Source organism: Globicephala melas, chromosome 4, assembly GCF_963455315.2.
Source record: "Globicephala melas chromosome 4, mGloMel1.2, whole genome shotgun sequence".
NCBI classification, from domain to species: domain Eukaryota; kingdom Metazoa; phylum Chordata; class Mammalia; order Artiodactyla; family Delphinidae; genus Globicephala; species Globicephala melas.
In genome coordinates, this window is record NC_083317.1 from 61,349,473 (window position 1) to 61,366,911 (window position 17,439).

Genomic DNA, 17,439 nt, shown 5'->3' on the forward strand with positions numbered 1-17,439 from the left:
CTGTGCTTCCTGGACTTGATTAACTATTTTCTTTCCCATATTAGGGAAGTTTTCAACTATAATCTCTTCAAATGTTTTCTCAGTCCCTTTCTTTTTCTCTTCTTCTTCTGGAACCCCTATAATTCGAATGTTGGTACGTTTAATGTTGTCCCAGAGGTCTCTGAGACTGTCCTCAGTTCTTTTCATTCTTTTTTCTTTATTCTGCTCTGCAGTAGTTATTTCCACTATTTTATCTTCCAGGTCACTTATCCGTTCTTCTGCCTCAGTTATTCTGCTATTGATCCCATCTAGAGTACTTTTAATTTCATTTATTGTGTTGTTCATCGTTGCTTGTTTCATCTTTAGTTCTTCTAGGTCCTTGTTAAATGTTTCTTGCATTTTGCCTATTCTATTTCCAAGATTTTGGATCATCTTTACTCTCATTATTCTGACTTCTTTTTCAGGTAGACTGCCTATTTCCTCTTCATTTGTTAGGTCTGGTGGGGTTTTATCTTGCTCCTTCATCTGCTGTGTGTTTTTCTGTCTTCTCATTTTGCTTATCTTACTGTATTTGGAGTCTCCTTTGTGCAGGCTGCAGGTTCGTAGTTCCCGTTGTTTTTGGTGTCTGTCCCCAGTGGCTAAGGTTGGTTCAGTGGGTTGTGTAGGCTTCCTGGTGGAGGGGACTAGTGCCTGTGTTCTGGTGGATGAAGCTGGATCTTGTCTTTCTGGTGGGCAGGTCCACGTCTTTTGGTATATTTTGGAGTGTCTGTGGACTTACTATGATTTTAGGCAGACTCTTTGCTAATGGGTGTGGCTGTGTTCCTGTCTTGCTAGTTGTTTGGCATAGGATGTCCAGCACTGTAGCTTGCTGGTCGTTGAGTGAAGCTGGATGCTGGTCTTGAGATGGAGATCTCTGGGAGATTTTCACTGTTTGATATTATGTGGAGCTGGGAAGTCTCTTGTGGACCAGTGTCCTGAAGTTGGCTCTCCCTCCTCAGAGGCACAGCACTGACTCCTGGCTGCTGCACCAAGAGCCTTTCATCCACATGGCTTAGAATAAAAGGGAGAAAAAGTAGAAAGAAAGAATTGGTAGAAGTAGAAAGAGGGAAAGAAAGGAGGGAGGGAGCAAGGAAGGAAGGAGGGAAGGAAGGAAAAAAAGAAAGGAGATAAAGTAAAATAAAATAAAGTAAGATAAAATATAATAAAGTTATTAAAATAAAAAATAATTATTAAGAGAAAAAAAGAAAAAAATTTAAAAAACAAACAAAAAAACGGACGGATAGAACCCTAGGGCAAATGGTGGAAGCAAAGCTATACAGACAAAATCTCACACAGAACCATACACATACACACTCACAAAAAGAGGAAAAGGGGAGAAAAATCATAAATCTTGGTCTCAAAGTCCACCTCCTCAATTTGGGATGATTCGTTGTCTAAAGGAGGGAAGGAAGGAAAGAAAGAAAGAAGATAAAGTAAAATAACGTTATTAAAATAAAAAATAATTATTAAGAAAAAAATTTTTAAAAAATGGACGGATAGAACCGTAGGACAAATGGTGGAAGCAAAGCTATACAGACAAAATCTCACACAGAAGCATACAAATACACACTCACAAAAAGAGGAAAAGGGGAAAAAATCATAAATCTTGCTCTCAAAGTCCACCTGCTTAATTTGGGATGATTCGTTGTCTATTCATGTATTCCACAGATGCAGGGTACTTCAGGTTGATTGTGGAGCTTTAATCCGCTGCTTCTGAGGCTGCTGGGAGAGATTTCCCTTTCTCTTCTTTGTTCTCACAGCTCCCAGGGGCTCAGCTTTGGATTTGGCCCCGCCTCTGCGTGTAGGTCGCTGGAGGGCGTCTGTTCTTCGCTCAGACAGGACGGGGTTAAAGGAGCCGGTGATTCGTGGGCTCTGGCTCACTCAGGCGGGGGGGGGGGGGGGGGGGGGGGAGGGAGGGGCACGGAGTGCGGGGCGGGCCTGCGGCGGCAGAGGCCAGCATGACGTTGCACCAGCCTGAGGCGTGCCGTGCGTTCTCCCGGAGGAGTTGACCTTGGATCCCGGGACCCTGGCAGTGGTGGGCTGCACAGGCTCCCCGGAAGGGGGCTGTGGATAGTGACCTGTCCTCGCACACAGGCTTCTTGGTGGAGGCAGCAGCAGCCTTAGCGTCTCATGCCTGTCTCTGGGGCCCGTGCTTTTAGCCGCGGCTCGCGCCCGTCTCTGGAGCTCCTTTAAGCAGCGCTCTTAATCCCCTCTCCTCGGGCACCAGGAAACAAAGAGGTAAGAAAAAGTCTCTTGCCTCTTCGGCAGGTCCAGACTTTTCCCCGGACTCCCTCCTGGCTAGCCGCGGCGCACTAACCCCCTGCAGGCTGTGTTCACGCCGCCATCCCCCGTCCTCTCCTGGCGCTCCGACCGAAGCCCAAGCCTCAACTCTCAGCCCCGCCCGCCTCGGCGGGTGAGCAGACAAGCCTCTCGGGCTGGTGAGTGCCGGTCGGCCCTGATCCTCTGTGGGGAAATCTCTCCGCTTTGCCCCTGTGATTAGGTTTTGAAGAGTCAATTGAGGACTTATATGAGGTATCCAAATCTAAGATACTGACAACTCAAAAATCAGAGGTTCAAGTGTGTTAATTAGCTCATATTTTAAAAAGCAGGTACATCTCTGAGAATACTAAGTTTCTCAGTCATTCATGCCCAATATGCATGGTTTTCACCATGATAATCAGATTGCTTTTTGTTTAGCTGTTGCAGGGAATGGCTGGTATAAGCAAAGGAAGAATAGATGGGAAAAAAAGAAAATGTGATCTTGGATCCTGAAAAACTTTGGAAGAGGATGACACTGTGTGTGCCACTCCACTGGGTGAATTTTTATTTTTGTCAGCCTGAGAACTGTCCCCTAAGAGTAAGAAAGAGGAAAAATAGTTAACTTGAAGATGTGGGAGAAAGTGTGGGAGAAGATGTGGAGGACACCAAGGAAACTTGTTTCATTTCACAATTTTATCTAAGGACCAGATCTTCTTATATACCTATGTTATGCTGCCTGCATATAATTAGGAAATCAGTAGGGAGATATTATTACATTAATTTTGATGTTGAAGATACTTTAATAGGCAAGTTGTATGTGGAATCATTTAAGTTTTATCATATACAGATATTTCCTAATACTTTTTCTGTGGTTGCATCATGTCCTTTCCTAAGGGATTACTTGAGACTAATAATCATTTATAAAGCAATACTGTGGCACTATTTTCAAGGAGAATCTCTTAGCAATATGAATGAAGATGGAGGCCAAGCTGGTGAATTAAGATAAACCATAAGCCCACTGACTCCTGTCCTCTCAGCCACCCATTGGGAGGAGTTCCTTGTGATCCACGACAAGGAGGAGATCTAGATGAGTTTCTCAAAGTGCTCTCCTCAGCTTAGTGAAACTTATTAATTGGAATTACTTGAGAAATTCATTGTCTTAGATTCAAGTTCCAAATTTGGGGATTCTATGTAGTACGTTCAATACATATGTATGAAGAACCAACTATTTTGTCTTCACTGTGCTCTACTTTAGATAAAATGGTAAGCAAAATGGGAGAGAGCTTACCCTCATGGTACCATCATCTACCTGCCATCTAATGTGCGTGTGACCCTCCAGTCTCCCGTAACTCATTAATATCCAGCATCAGTATGTGTTCAGTCTTTAATGCATGCTTATTGTTATCTTCATTCCCACCTAGGATTGATCTAATAAATTAAGAACTTATGAAATTGGGTTCATCAGAGTGAAGACAGATACCTTTTATAATAATAACAACTAACTTTAAAGAGCACTGATTAAGGGGCAGGCCCTATGCTAAGTGCTAAGTTCGCCTGCATTATTTCATATATTCCTCTCAACAACTTTATGTGGTAGGTAGTATATTTTTCCATTTTATAAATGAAGAAACAGCAGCTTAGAGAAGTTAGTAACTTGCCCGAGGTCACATCATAAGTGAGCTGTGTTTCAACACAACTCTTGACTCTCTCAAGTCTGAGTTCTTAAACACTGAGATATAACATCTTTCTATAAACCACCGATTATTGCCAGATAATAATTGGTTATCATACAACTGTCTGTCTTATAAGGAGGTTGGAATCAGCCAATAGATACATTGACTAGGCAAAGTAATTCCATCTAGAAGGAAAGAGCAAAGCCTGGAGAGGTAGAACTGGTATGGGTGTTGGTAGAGTAGCATGTTCACAATGAAGAGACTTTCTTGGCCAGCAGTGACTCCACATTGGAGTCATGGAAACCAAAATCAGGTAGATCAATGCCATATGTGAAAAATCTTGAAAGCCATTTACAGGAGTTTGAATTTAATGCAGCAGACAATGTAGTGTTATGGAAGTTCTTAAACTAATGCAGTAGCTTACAGGATGCGTTGGAGTTGACTAAAATTGCTCTGTAGTTTGGTTCTGAGGCATGGTGTTTGGCGGAGATAGAAAGTGCATCCTAGTGGGAGGAGAGAAGGGAAAATGAGTAGGTAAACTTTAAGTGTATTGAAATTAAAGTAAATTTAAGATGTCATTGGCTGGTCATCCAAGTAAATATGCTCCACAGACAGTTTGAATTAAGATATTGTTTTTTCACTGAGCAGCACTGGGATTGGCAATTGCAGTCTATATATAGGGATGTTCATTGAAGAGGAGAAGATGGAATAAGTGTCAGTGAAGAAGAGCAGACGGCCAAGATAATAGCTTTGATGGAAACCCACAGTTTGGTCATGGGAGGAGGGAGAAAAGCCAACAAAGGAAACAAAGAAGAATCATTCATTAAGGTTGGAGAACAAAGGGGTACAATGTCCTGGAAACCAAGAGAAGGCCAAGTATGAAGGAGCAGGTACTGGACAGTGTCAAAAGTCATAAAGAGGCTGAAAAAAACATTCAGGAGGATGAAACCTGAGGAGAGATTGGAGATCAATGGTGACACTTGAGAAAGAATTCAATAAGGTAGAAAAGGTAGGAACAGATTTCAGGGAATACTTAGGCAGGTATGTGAGTGAAGGCAATTAACATGAGTCCTAGCTTGAGAACTTTGGCACTAAAAAGAGAGAAATTGAACTATTCCAGCATAACACACCCTTGATTTCATAATAAAAGACAATAGAAAAGTGAGATTCATCTAAGAGAACTTCACTTGCTAGCTGCATTTGCTGGAGCCTCTGTTGTTTTCTTGTGGCAGAAAAGACAGTGGTAGAAATTTGTCTTTTTAATAATGAATAGTGAAAAACACAATTCTCTATTTCTATGTTGCCTTTCCATCAGCATTAACTTTACATTTTCCTTAACTTGTCATCTTCTGTGCTGGCAGTAGGAGAAAAAAAAAAAAACATGCTAATCTACTGAGATAAAAGTGAAATTTTCAAGACTGTCGATGTACATGATTTCTCTCCTGACTTTTCATTGGCAACAGAGTGTCTAATGTTCAAGGACAAGAGGAATCAGACCGCAGGTGCCCGCCAGCTCTCCAGGGGACAGAAACCCACTTTTGCATGCATATAAATGAGTCCTGAAGTAGGTTGTGAGATAAGAAGTGGTATAATGTAATAGAGCGCTACACTGCGAGGGGACCTGGACTCTCCTGATGGAGGGGGAAGGTAGATGCTGTATGGCTGGAGTAGATAATGACCTTAGAAAAGAATCTTTCCAATCTTTCAGAGGCATGATGTATTTTCCCTGAGTGCTGTGCCAAGATGGCACGTTGTTTAATTGTGTAAAATATAAAACTGAACAGCTCCTTTCCTCTCACCTTCCAAAAATGCTTACGCTTGCAAGGGGAAAGTTTAGCATCAGTTTCCATTCATTTCAAAGGATTACAAAAAGTCTGATGTGGAGATATATTGATCTTTTGAAAGGTCAGCAGCAGATTCATAGTTCAAGGTACTACTTCTGAATAGACAAAATGCTAAGTAACGGGCGGAACCACAGGATGAAACAAGGGAAAAAAAACCACGGAAGAATGCCCCATGTAAAATCAACTACATTTTATTGTTTTTGTTCCTAAAGAACAATATAATATAGTGTATGTGTGTATACACATACACAACATTATCATTTACATTAAGGTTGGAGTTCAGAAAATTAATTCAGTGATTGCAAGGAATAATTAGAAATATATTTCAGTTTTGTGGTGTGACAAAGTTAGGAAAGAAGAGAGACATACAGAGAAGGGCAACGGAGGTGGAAAAAGAGAGAAGAAAGCGATAAAAATGGAGTGAAGGGGATATAAAGAAGAAACTTAAGGAAAATGAGGGTGAGAGAGAAAGGGAGAGGAAGAAAGGGGTATGTATTCATTGAGCACTTCCTGTATTCCCAGAACCGCATAAAGAGCTAAGAGAGAGGGAGGATGGCAGAGCAATGGAAAAGAAGGACTGACGAATCGTCTCTGCATTCCGAGATGATTGTGCTGGTTGGCCATCTGTTGCCCTTTTTACTCACCCACCGTTCTTTGCCTGGTTAGGTGCACCAAAATAGGTGTGCCTGCTTGGCACCATCCTTTAAAATCAGGACTAGATTTCTAGCAGTTTAGATCAGTCCCTTCAGAGTTTGCAATAATACATCTTATTTTATTTTCAAAGTTCAAAGCAAATTTTTGAAATAAAGTTTTAGTTTCCTTTGGGATCTTTGAGGTTTCTTCTTAATCTGTGAAGGAATGACTGCATTTTAGAGGCCGACTTTGGAACCTCAGTGTGTCGTTGCACAAGGTGCTGCAGGAGGAAGTCGTTTGACATTCAAAACGCAAGATATTGCATTTTAACACCTCTGATGGTTTATTTTTGGAATCAGCTATTATTTTATTATGGTGAGCTCTTCCGGCTCCTTGTACATTCAAGTCACCCCACTCTTTTTGTGCTTTTGGTATGTCTCAGTGAGAAATACCTCACTGGATCCATCCCTCCATCCATTCCTTTCTCCCTCCTTTCTACCTTCAGAAATGCCCACTATAGTTCATAGCTCTTTAATTGCTTCTCTTGAACAGTGTCTCAGGATTCCAGGGGAAGCATATTGATCTCTGACCTGCCTCACCTAAGTAACCTCATATGAAACTTGGACAAAATCCATCAATGTGCTTCACATCACCTGTCAACTCTAGCCCAGTTACTGAAAACCAATGTACATTTTACCTGGTTCTTTCTAAAACGGTTTCATTCAGGCTGACCACAAACTTCTGAGATATTAAATACATTTTAATATATATTTAAGTATATTCTCCCCCTTTTAAAGTTACTCTATTACAAGTTCCACAACTATAAGGATTTTGGTTTCTACTAGACAGATTCCCCAAGGTGTGATAAATATGTGTTGCTTTTATCTCTGCACAGTACTGAATTGATATAACACTAAAGGTCTCTGAAATGACTTCCTTAAAAATTGGATGCATATGTAACAGTGCATTCAGTACATTGCATGTATTTATATATACATATAGGCTTTTATGGTTGACTTCCTCATGACCACTAAGAGCTACCACAGCAGCCTTGAACTGTAAACTCTTGGCTACTAAAGTAACACATTGTTTTGCAAATATTCTCAATATATGAGGGCTCTTCCATATTATCTTAAAGTGAATTTTTTGTTTTTTGGCTGTACCAAGTGTCAGGCATGTGAGATCTCCAACCAGGGGATCGAACCCAAGCCCCCTGCAGTGGAAGCATGGAATCCTAACCACTGGACTGCCAGGGAACTCCCATAAGGTGAATTTTTTTTAAATATGGCCGTTTCTCAACTGTGGCCTCTCCCTCTGCCATTATTTTGCTTTCTGGGGAGTAGTTTAGACTCTTATAGCTGATGAAACCTTTGACTCGATGGTCTTCCTTTGTGACAACTCTAATGCTATTGAACTGAATTGTAGCTTATGGGTTTTACTGAGGTTGTAGTTGTCACCTTCAAGGAAATGATCAAAAACAAAGGGTAAAGGACAGCAAGCATTTAGGAATTGTTAGGAGAACTTTGACACTACGGAGGGCTCATAAACATCTCTGTAGTCTTGCAGGGTTGACACATATTTATAGGTAAGGTGATCAGAAGAAATCTTGTATAGGCCTGAAGTGACTTCAGGAGCAGATTCCATTGAAAGATGAAAAGACCGTATCTCCACAGGGACTAAGTTATAATGATGTACTCTAACTCTGCTTAGGTTAGTGCTGACTAAGTTAGCCCTTGCATTTCCAAAAAAGCATTCTCCATCCTACATAGATTATACCTTTAATGTAGAAATTGGCAAACTATGACCTGCCAGGCAAATCCAGTCTGCCACATATTTTTGTAAATAAAGGGGATTTTTTGGTTTGTTTTTTGTTTTGATTTTTATTACTATTCAGAAAACTTAATCCAAATGGTGTTAACTGAGGCACCAATTAACTTTTGACCCAGTAGGAAAAGATGCAATAAAAAAATAGTAAAACTAGGACAAAATCAAATACACGAAGCACTTACATGCATAAGTAACATTCAAAACCAAGCTAATTATAAAATGTCTCAAAATTCTACTATTACATTGTAAAGTCACAACTAATATAAATCTTAAAAATGTAGCTGGATCCTTTTTCTTTTTAATTTTTGAATTTTATTTTATTTATTTTTTATACAGCAGGTTCTTATTAGTCATCACTTTTATACACATCAGTGTATACAGGTCAATCCTAATCTCCCAATTCATCACACCACCACCACCATCCCCCCGCCGCTTTCCCCTCTTGGTGTCCATACGTTTGTTCTGTACATCTGTGTCTCAGTTTCTGCCCTGCAAACCGGTTCATCTGTACCATTTTTCTAGGTTCCACATATATGCGTTAATATACGATATTTGTTTTTCTCTTTCTGACTTACTTCACTCTGTATGACAGTCTCTAGATCCATCCACATGTCTACAAATAACCCAATTTCGTTCCTTTTTATGGCTGAGTAATATTCCATTGTATATATGTACCACATCTTCTTTATCCATTCATCTGTTGATGGGCATTTAGGTTGCTTCCATAACCTGGCTATTGTATATAATGCTGCAATGAACTTTGGGGTGCATATGTCTTTTGGAATTATGGTTTTCTCTGTGTATATGCCCAAATAGTGGGATTGCTGGATCATATGGTAATTCTATTTTTAGTTTTTTAAGGAACCTCCATAGTGGCTGTATGAATTTACATTCCCACCAACAGTGCAAGAGGGTTCCCTTTTCTCCACACCCTCTCCAGCATTTGTTGTTTGTAGATTGTCTGGTGATGTCCATTCTAACTGGTGTGAGGTGATACCTCATGGTAGTTTTGATTTGCATTTCTCTAATAATTAGTGATGTTGAGAAGTTTTTCATGTGCTTCTTGGCCATCTGTATGTCTTCTTTGGAGAAATGTCTATTTAGGTCTTCTGCCCAGTTTTGGATTGGCTTGTCTGTTTTTTTAATATTGAGTTGCATGAGCTGTTTATATATTTTGGAGATTAATCCTTTGTCTGTTGATTCGTTTGCAAATATTTTCTCCCATTCTGAGGGTTGCCTTTTCGTCTTGTTTATGGTTTCCTTTGCTGTGCAAAAGCTTTTAAGTTTCATTAGGTCCCATTTGTTAATTTTTGTTTTTATTTCCATTACTCTAGGAGGTAGATCAAAAAAGATCTTGCTGTGATTTATGTCAAAGAGTGACCTTCCTATGTTTTCCTCTAAGAGATTTATAGTGTCCGGTCTTACATTTAGGTCTCTAATCCGTTTTGAGTTTATTTTTGTGTATGGTGTTAGGGAGTGTTCTAATTTTATTCTTTTACATGTAGCTGTCTAGTTTTCCCAGCGCCACTTATTGAAGAGACTGTCTTTTCTCCATTGTATATCCTTGCCTCCTTTGTCATAGATTAGTTGACCATAGGTGTGTGAGTTTATCTCTGGGCATTCTATCTTCTTCCATTGATCTATGTTTCTGCTTTTGTGCCAGTACCGTATTGTCTTGATTACTGTAGCTTTATAGTATAGTCTGAAGTCAGGGAGTCTGATTCCTCCAGCTCCATTTTTCGTTCTCAAGATTGCTTTGGCTATTCGGGGTCTTTTGTGTCTCCATATGAATTTTAAGATTTTTTGTTCTAGTTCTGTGAAAAATGCCATTGGTAATTTGATAGGGATTGCATTGCACCTGTAGATTGCTTTGGGTAGTATAGTCATTTTCAAAAAATTGATTCTTCCAATCCAGGAACATGGTGTATCTCTCCATCTGTTGGTATCATCTTTAATTTCTTTCATCAGTGTCTTATAGTTTTCTGCATACAGGTCTTTTGTCTCCCTAGGTAAGTTTATTCCTAGGTATTTTATTCTTTTTGTTGCAATGGTAAATCGGAGTGTTTCCTTAATTTCTCTTTCAGACTTTTCATCAGTGTATAGGAATGCAAGAGATTTCTGTGCATTAATTCTGTATCCTGCAACTTTACCAAATTCATTGATTAGCTCTAGTAGTTTTCTGGTAGAGTCTTTAGGATTCTATATGTATAGTATCATGTCATCTGCAAAAAGTGACACTTTTACTTCTTCTTTTCCAATTTGTATCCCTTTTATTTCTTTTTCTTCTCTGATTGCCATGGCTAGGACTTCCAAAACTATGTTGAATAGTAGTGGCGAGAGTGGACATCCTTGTCTTGTTCCTAATCTTAGAGGAAATGCCTTCAGTTTTTCACCATTGAGAATGATGTTTGCTGTGGGTTTGTTGTATATGGCCTTTATTATGTTGAGGTAGGTTCCCTCTATGCCTACTTTCTGGAGAGTCTTTTATCATAAATGGCTGTTGTATTTTGTCAAAAACTTTTTCTGCATCTATTGAGTTGATCATATGGTTTTTATTCTTCAATTTGTTAATATGGTTTATCACATTGATTGATTTGCGTATATTGAAGAATCCTTGCATCCCTGGGATAAAGCCCACTTGATCATGGTGTATGATGCTTTTAATGTGTTGTTGGATTCTGTTTGCTAGTATTTTGTTGAGGATTTTTGCATCTATATTCATCAGTGATATTTGTCTGTAATTTTCTTTTTTTGTAGTATCTTTGTCTGGTTTTGGTATCAGGGTGGTGATGGCCTCATAGAATGAGTTTGGGAGTGTTCCCTCCTCCACAATTTCTTGGAAGAGTTTGAGAAGGATGGGTGTTACCTCTTCTCTAAATGTTTGACAGAATTCACCTGTGAAGCCATCTGGTCCCAGATTTTTGTTTGTTGGAAGATTTTTAATCACACTTTCAGTTTCATTCCTTGTGATTGGTCTGTTCATATTTTCTGTTTCTTCCTGGTTCAGTCTTGGAAGGTTATACCTTTCTAGGAATCTGTCCATTTCTTCCAGGTTGTCCATTTTATTGGCATAGAGTTGCTTATAGTAGTCTCTTAGGATGCTTTGTATTTCTGCAGAGTCTGTTGTAACTTCTCCTTTTTCATTTCGAATTTTATTGATTTGAGTCCTCTCCCTCTTTTTCTTGATGAGTCTGGCTAATGGTTTATCAATTTTGTTTATCTTCTCAAAGAACCAGCTTGTAGTTTTATTGATCTTTGCTATTGTTTTCTTTGTTTCTATTTCATTTATTTCTGCTCTAATCTTTATGATTTCATTCCTTTTGCTAACTTTGGGATTTGTTTGTTCTTCTTTCTCTAGTTCCTTTAGGTGTAAGGTTAGATTTTTTATTTGAGATTTTTGTTGTTTATTGAGGTAGGCTTGTATAGCTATAAACTTCCATCTTAGAACTGCTTTTGCTGCATCTCATAGGTTTTGGATCATCATGTTTTCATTGTCATTTGTCTCTAGGTATTTTTTGATTTCCTCTTGGACTTCTTCACTGATCTCTTGGTTATTTAGTAATGTACTGTTTAGCCTCCATGTGTTTGTGTTTTTTATGTTTTTTCCTCTGTAATTCAGTTCTAATCTCATAGCATTGTGGTCAGAAAAGATGCTTGATATGATTTCAATTTTCTTAAATTTACTGAGGCTTGATTTGTGACCCAGGAAGTGATCTATCCTGGAGAATGTTCCGTGCGCACTTGAGAAGCAAGGGTAATCTGCTGTTTTTGGATGGAATGTCCTATAAATATCAACTAAATCTCTCTGGTCTATTGTGTCATTTAAAGCTTGTGTTTCCTTATTTATTTTCATTTTGGATGATCTGTCCATTGGTGTCAGTGAGGTGTTAAAGCCCCCCACTATTATTTTGTTACTGTCGATTTCCTCTGTTATAGCTGTAAGCAGCTGCCTTATGTATTGAGGTTCTCCTATGTTGGGCACATATATATTTATAATTGTTATATCTTCTTCTTGGATTGATCCCTTGATCGTTATGTAGTGTCCTTCCTTGTCTCTTGTAACATTCTTTATTTTAAAGTCTATTTTATCTGATATGAGTATTGCTACTCCAGCTTTCTTTTGATTTCTATTTGCGTGGAATATCTTTTTCCATCCCCTCACTTTCAGTTTGAATGTGTCCCTAGGTCTGAAGTGGGTCTCTTGTAGACAGCATATATATGGGTCTTGTTTTGGTATCCAGTTAGCAAGCCTCTGTCTTTTGGTGGGAGCATTTAATCCATTCACATTTAAGGTAATTATCGATGTGTATGTTCCTATGACCATTTTTGTAATTGTTTTGGGTTTGTTTTTGTAGGTCCTTTTGTTCTCTTGTGTTTCCCATTTAGAGAAGTTCCTTTAGCATTCATTGTAGAGCTGGTTTGGAGGTGCTGAATTCTCTCAGCTTTTGCTTGTCTGTAAAGCTTTTGATTTCTCTGTGGAATCTGAATGAGATCCTTGCCAGGTAGAGTAATCTTGGTTGGAGGTTCTTCCCTTTCATCACTTTAAGTATATCATGCCACTCCCTTCTGGCCTGTACAGTTTCTGGTGACAAATCAGCTGTTAACCTTATGGGAGTTCCCTTGTATGTTATTTGTCATTTTTCCCTTGTTGCTTCCAATAATTTTTCTTTGTCTTTAATTTTTTGCCAATTTGATTACTATGTGTCTCAGCGTGTTTCTCCTTGGGTTTATCCTGTATGGGACTCTGCGTTTCCTGGACTTGGGTGGCTATTTCCTTTCCCATGTTAGGGAAGTTTTCGACTATAATCTCTTCAAATATTTTCTCGGGTCCTTTCTCTCTCTCTTCTCCTTCTGGGACCCGTATAGTGCAAATGTTGCTGTGTTTAATGTTGTCCCAGAGGTCTCTTAGGCTGTCTTCATTTATTTTCATTCTTTTTTCTTTATTCTGTTCCACAGCAGTGAATTCCACCATTCTGTCTTCCAGGTCAATTATCTGTTCTTCTGCCTCAGTTATTCTGCTGTTGATTCCTTCTAGTGTAGTTTTCATTTCAGTTATTGTATTGTTCATCTCTGTTGGTTTGTTCTTTAATTCTTCTAGGTCTTTGTTAAACATTTCTTGCATCTTCTTTATCTTTGCCTCCATTCTTTTTCTGAGGTCCTGTATCATCTTCACTATCATTATTCTGAATTCTTTATCTGGAAAGTTGCCTATCTCCACTTCATGTAGTTGTTTTCCTGGGGTTTTATCTTGTTCCTTCATCTGGTATGTAGCCCTCTGCCTTTTCATCTTGTCTATCTTTCTGTGAATATGTTTTTTGTTCCACAGGCTGCAGGATTGTACTTCTTCTTGCTTCTGCTGTCTGCCCTCTGGTGGATGAGGCTATCTAAAAGGCTTTTGCAAGTTTCCTGTTGGGAGGGACTGGTGGTGGGTAGAGCTGACCGTTGCTCTGGTGGGCAGAGCTCAGTAAAACTTTAATCTGCTTGACTGCTTATGGGTGGGGCTGGGTTCCTTCCCTGTTGGTTGTTTGGCCTGAGGCAACCCAACACTGGAGCCTACCTGGGCTCTTTGGTGAGGCTAATGTTAGACTCTGGGAGGGCTCACACCAAGGAGTACTTCCCAGAACTTCTGCTGCCAGTGTCCTTGTCCCCATGCTGAGCCACAGCCACCCCCCACCTCTGCAGGAGACCCCCCAACACTAGCAGGTAGGTCTGGTTCAGTCTCCCCTGGGGTTACTGCTTCTTCTCCTGAGTCCCAATGCACACACTACTTTGTGTGCCCTCTAAGAGTGGAGTCTCTGTTTCCCCCAGTTCTGTCGAAGTCCTGCAATCAAATCCCCATAGCCTTCAAAGTCTGATTCTCTAGTAATTCCTCCTCCCGTTTCCAGACCCCGAGGTTGGGAAGCCTGACGTGGGGCTCAGAACCTTCACTCCAGTTGGTGGACTTCTGTGGTCTAAGTGTTCTCCAGTCTGTGAGTCACCCATGCAGCAGTTATGGGATTTGATTTTACTGTGATTGCGCCACCCCTACCATCTCATTGTGGCTTCTCCTTTGTATTTGGATGTGGGGTATCTTTTTTGGTGAGTTCCAGTGTCTTCCTGTTGATCATTGTCCAGCAGCTAGTTGTGATTCTGGTGTTCTCACAAGAGGGAGTGCTGTAAATAAAGTTTTATTGGAACACAGAAACACCATTTCTTTATGTCTTTTCTACAGCTGCTTTCCTACCACACCAGCTGAGTTGAGTAGTTGGGGCAGAGACTGGCCCACAAAGCCTGAAATATTTACTCTCTGGCCCTTTATTTTAAAAAAAAAAAAAAAAAAAAAAACAATCCCTGTTCTAAAGGGTACAAAGAAGTACTAAAGAATTTTGAGTCATAGAAAATATAGAAGAATGTTTTAATTCAGGTTCTTAGTAGAAATAAATTTATTTATGCTGTGTTACTCCGTACCTAAAAGGTCTCAGCATTAGGAGGAATCTTAGAAAACACTAACTCCAACTCCCTACTAACAGAAATGCAGCTAGAAAATTTTGCTTTGTTCTTTGTGAGGAGGTTACGCTGGTAAGTAAAGTGAAAAGAGTAAACAGCTAACTGAGGGAATGATTTACCTATTTATGAGAACTGAGGAAGCAGCCAACATATAGACAAGTATAACTGTGACATAAAGAGAACCAACACTGCTCTGCTGGTATTTGCTATATTAATAATAAATCATTCTTTACTCCCAATTTATTTCAGTAGGGCTAGTACTTGGCAATATGTTCTCAAATTTGAGCTATTCTGGACAAGTAAAAGCAGTAAAACTTAGTTTCTTTTATGTTATAATCCACAAATGTATGTTAATTAATGTTCTCCTTCCTCCAGACACTCTGCATCAGTAAGTTTACTGTTTTTTGTTTTAACAAAAAAATGAACTTCTCTTCTCCATCTTTTATATCTGGAAGTCACTCTATAATTGCACAGGATGAAGTCACTCTATGATTCCACTATAATTCCACTCTATAATTCCTTCAATTCCAAGGAAATGAAGGTTTCACTGGTAGTAGGGTAAAAATCTCAATTGCCAATGATGACAAGTTGAGATATATGTGAAAATCCTGGAGCCATGTGTTTAATGAAATATGCCTAGCTTTGGGAAAATATTGAAATTTGGAGAAATTTGTATTGCACAATTCCTTTTGTAGCTTTTTTCACTGTCCCTTACTGACAGTGAAATGTATAGTATATATCTGTTTGTGTACATAAGATAGATATAGATATAGATATAGATATATACCCACACACATACACACACAAACACACACACACACCTTGGTTAGCTCCTAAAATATTTTTAGCATAATACTTTAAGAGGAAAAGTTATTTTTGACAAGAATTACAAATTCACTAGTTGAGTTTATTTTTGTAGATTTTCAATTTTTATTACAAATAGAATTATAAAGTGAATTAAGCTAATGAACATCTCTTAGTAGGCTGGTAAGTCATTCACAGAAAAAGAGTTAGGAAAAAAAAAAGAATGAATTCATTGATTAAAACCCTTGCAGTATAGAAAAGTCCATCTCTTTCTGGAGTCAGTAACTAGCTACTTCTTCTGTCCATGCTTTATTATATCACCTTACTGAATTCTGAAAAGTCAACATTTCTCAATTATCCAATATATTTTTCTTAATTTCAGGTAGTACCATGAACTTGATTAGTTCTTCGAAGGGTTAACTGAGATGGAAAACTGGAAGGTAGATATGCAGCAGAAGAAACAGAGATTGCTTTGTGTGGAGACTTATGCTAAATCTTACTCTGCTCTTTTGGACCAGTACCTCTAAGATGTGCTGCGTTTGTGTCACAAGTTCTAAAAGTGACATTCTTTTGGAAATCCAGGTAAATGTAATCTTAGTGCTATCATTATTTAAATAAAAGCTGTTTTCAAATAACCAAGCTGTCACGATGTCAAACAGGGAATCTACTGTGATAAGTCAGAAGATGGAAAAATGGTGCCAATTGTCACCGAGTAAATGAAAAAATTTTCTAGGAGTTAGACCTTGGGCTGCCTTGTATGTTAATGAACTCTTTAATCCAGCAAATGTTCAAGCTTGATGATTTTTGCCAGAGATGTAGAGATGCCAATACTGAGCAACAAACTTGACCAGATGACTTAATGTCTTTCAGCTAACTCTAATATTCCATAGTTTTATGTTATTGAGTTTCAATTCTTGGGACAAATAAATATTCAGCCATATGCATTCAAGTACAGAATAATAGGAAGTAAAGACCTTATGAAACACAAATAATTTGGTTGTCAACAAAGACACAGATTCTCCAGATGTGTTGGTTTTGTCTGGATTATTCAATATAAATGTGTTAGAACAACACACTATCTGATTCAGATGTTATGAAAACTTTGGTTATAATATTGACCTATAGGTAATTGAAATGTATAATCTGTACAATATTGATTGTAGGTAAACCTAGATAGCATAGTCACCATCAAATATTCATTTAATAAGTAATTGTTGCATGTTTCTTATATGCCAGCATTTTGCTAGGCTCTGGGAATCCAATGGTAAATGATAAAGATGTAGTGTTATGGATCATATAGTCTAGTAGAATATTCCATATGATAAAGAAATTAACAATCAAGTGAATAAGAATAAGTGTAAACTGGGATAAATGTCAAGAAGGAGAGCAACATTGTGCTAATATTAAAAATAATTGAGTATTCAGGTGCCACTTCAGAGTATTTTGGAAAGGCCTCTCTGAGGAACTGAGATCTACAAGATGCAATCATAGGAAAGGGGTGGGGGGAAAGGCAAGCACTACAGGCTGAAGGAACAGAATATGCTAAAAACTCGAGGTGGGAGGTGTTGAAGTATTGAAAAAAGCCAGCAGAGTTGCAGAGTTGGAGTCTGGTGAGCAAGGTAAGCAAGGGCAAGATGGACAAAAGATGAGATTGGAGTCATAGGCATGAGCCAGGTGATACAGAGCCTTGGAAAAAGTTTGAAATACAAGGCCATAGAAAAATTTAAAGCAGAGGATCTATATGATCTGAATTACATTTTAAGAAGGTATCTCTTGCAACTGCTGAAATGAAATGTGAGGGAACAGAAACAGCAGAAGGACAGAGATGGTTAGAAAGCTGTTGCTGCAATCCAAGTGAGCACTGGTCAAGTCTTGGACTCAGGTAAAAAAGAAGA

The 17,439-nt window shown here is 38.8% G+C and overlaps 1 long non-coding RNA gene across 1 annotated transcript in view; it reads left to right on the plus strand.

The window, feature by feature from the left end:
* LOC115853600 (uncharacterized) overlaps window positions 1–17,439 on the plus strand; it is a 393,922-nt gene that overhangs the window by 278,169 nt on the left and 98,314 nt on the right. Inside the window, exon 4 of the long non-coding RNA XR_011377418.1 lies at window positions 15,927–16,126. This is a non-coding gene — a long non-coding RNA (uncharacterized lncRNA). The remainder of the gene's footprint in view (window positions 1–15,926; window positions 16,127–17,439) is intronic.